Genomic DNA, 3,406 nt, shown 5'->3' on the forward strand with positions numbered 1-3,406 from the left:
AATATAAATCACATGCTTGCTTATATGTTGACCAAACATACTATATGAATCATTGCTTATATTTTGGAGATGCATTATATTCAAGTTATAGTCATCATAGGTTTACATTTGTGCTATCATGTCTTAATTTAACCAAGGGTTGCATTTTATTATTTCTTTTTAAATATTTTCATGTCAAAATATTGTAACCTGAATGTAGTAATTTATTTATTCACCATGCTATCTCTCGAGGTCCATGGTAAAATTCCAGTTGGGGTTGGGAAGAAAGAGCATATTGTACCATTTGAAGTGGAAAGGACTGGTGTTTTATCCAGAACTTTGCTGTTTCTTGTGATGGTCTAGATGTGTTTTAGGTCAATATAGTAGTAGTTTAGCTTGAAAGTGGTAGTCAACTTGACTACCACTTTAGCTATTAATGGCAGTCAACTTGACTCATTCAAATGAATGTTGCATAGGATATATAGTGTACACATCACTGATATATATATATATATATAGTGTTAGTGTGCTTTTGATCCTCTGTTGATTAATGTCATTTGAACTAGATAACACATCACCTTATTTATTTATTTTTAAACTGTTTATGAAATCAAGTGCATTCATCCCAAGTGAAGCATTGTTACTTTATATCTAGTATAAAGGAACTACTTTGATATCTACTTATGATATCTTCTAACCGGAAATCAAGTGCATTCATCCCAAATGACAGTTGTTGACCAAGTAAATACATAATTGTACAACCATCCCAGGTTACTGAATCACCCAAGATATCATGATTTTTCAATTGGTTGATAGCTGTCTCCTCCAAATATTCCTGAGATTTTAGCTATAGATTAGTACTAGGAAGAGAAGGGAGCAGTTAATTTTCTGTGCCTCTTCCTCCTACTACTACGCATGCAGTACTAGGACTACACCTTTGAATACCATCAAGTACCCTTGTACTTATCCAATGTTAATTAAGTCCTGATATATATATATATATATCAGTATTGATCGATCTTCATGGCTTCTTAATTTCACTTTCAGAATTAGAAAGCTTCTTCATTCATGAATATTTCAAGGGAGATGATGTCATCATGAACCATTATTATTACTTGGAAGGCACACTGTACATCCTACCTTAATGGCCATATATGTTAGGCTAGGTCCTGATGCATGTGCCTGATCATATATATCTTCAAGTGCAATGTTTGCTCTCAAGAGTTTACTAATGCTCAAGCTTAATTTTGGTGGATGTATATATATATATATGAGTACATTCACACAACAAATTTGGCAAACCAAAGAGGAATGGCATGCAGCAGTAGTAATATAGTACCTCATGCGAAGGATCTGATAGTGCCTTGAGAAGGGAATCAATGTCTTTGTTAAAGTAAGACAGTATCTATTACAAATGGAAAACTGAATCTTTAAACTCCATAATACCAGCTTTGCACATCAACGGCAAGAATAAATAAAATGCTTCACAAGCAAGTTGATCAATATTTGTAAGGGATAAAAAATTATCAGTTATCAAAACTTTGAAAAGAAATTTTCAAGCAAAGAAAGTTTGGATGCCGAAACTGCTGCAGAAAAGAGGAGAAAGGTTACACAATGCATTCAACAAAGGAATTGGACTCAAATATTAATTTGATATTTGTAATATCATAAGGATAAAAGTGATTGAATTGAGAGAGATTATCTACCATTGGTATACAAAGAAAGTGATGCTTGTCCAAATATAACCATGATACACAGAATCAGATGGTGTCAAGAATAGTTACTTCAGACTTATAATTACTTCAGACATATGGATACAAGATCTCCCAAGGTGGCACCTAGTTTGACAGGAATTCCCAAAGTGACACAAATTCCAATTGATTAGTCATCTAGCCTAGATCGCTAAATTAGATATAGATTTGTAAATTTCTTATTCATGCCTCAGTTTAGCTAATTTGTTAGTTGCAAATATATTCTTAGTCAGACTCTTGTTTAAACTTGATTCTCTGTACCAAAATCATCATTGATAAACCTTTAATGCTAATTCTAAAAGCAATTTCAATGCTTAGTTTTATGGTTTATACAAATGGATGAATGGTACTGGGCATAATAGTCAAGCTTTGTGGGGTGTCTAGAATCAAAACACTTCTGTACATGTGTCCCTATATGAAACCAAGTTTCCTTGAGGAAAATTATGATGTCTTGTAGAGTTTCAATTGCATGCTACTCCTATGAATCCAAGCATCAATAATTTTCCTAGATGATCCATTCCTATGGGGCAGGGCGCCCACTTTAGTTGCTACTCCTAATAATCAGCCTATCTTTTTAGATCAGAATTTCAAGTTTTGGAGATTAGTACATTCATCAATGGTTTAATCGCTTGTAGTGATATGGTTATAGCCTTTACTTGTTTCGATCCACAGTTTCTATTTATTTAGCAGACAATTTTATTTTGTTGAGCTTGACTACTATAATTTGCAAAGATTTCTGGTGAACGGAGATTGGTTAGACTAGATTGATGAGCTATAGATAAGGAAATGTTTTCTGTACATTTAAAAGAAGCATTTACAAATGGACTTAAACTCTCAGTACTAATTATGAACAGATGGTCAAGAAGTAAAATTTTAGCAAGAAATTAACATCCAGTTAGGGCAAAACAACAAAAACACATGCAATCCAAGATGAAATATTCATAAGTAATTAATACACAAACCATACAACACCAACACTAAGCTCAACAAATGAAACTACACCACAAAAAATCAAGAAAAGATTCAAACTTTAGCAACAAAACACAACTCCATCACCACCAAGATTAACATCTAACCCTCTCATCCTTCTTCAATATTCATCTCCCAATAATCCTAGAACATACAAAATCAAAAAAAGGCAACACCTTTCTAAATAAAAACCTTAAAAATAAAAATAAAAAATAGAAGAAAATACATACAAAGAGTCAATAGCTCCGGAAATAGATACTCTGCTGGATGTTTTCTTGAGAGCTATAAAGGTATCAAAATATGCTACTCTACTACCGAAGTCCCTAACAACAAGGTTACATATATCCATTAAATAAAGCTCCAAAAGGCAAATAATAATATACAAAAGAATGTATTATACTAGTTAGGCTGAAAATCTTCCTTTATAAAAAATTTGCCAACAAGACATTTTTATACAAATCACATGAATCATTAAAAAATTATTAATTTGATCTTGAAAATTCCTAAAGCTATCTTTAATGGTTAAGGGATAACATGTCGTATGAAGTCAACAGCATACTATCACTAAAAACAAAACCCAACCACATTTTGATGAACCATATCACAAGCATGTCATTGTTAGGCGGATTTAGTGTGGTCACTAAGGACAAATTCATCTCACATCCAATTCTATGACAGTATACTAGTGCGCTCACTAAGGAGAAACC

This window comes from Dioscorea cayenensis, chromosome 8 (genome assembly GCF_009730915.1).
Source record: "Dioscorea cayenensis subsp. rotundata cultivar TDr96_F1 chromosome 8, TDr96_F1_v2_PseudoChromosome.rev07_lg8_w22 25.fasta, whole genome shotgun sequence".
NCBI lineage: Eukaryota > Viridiplantae > Streptophyta > Magnoliopsida > Dioscoreales > Dioscoreaceae > Dioscorea > Dioscorea cayenensis.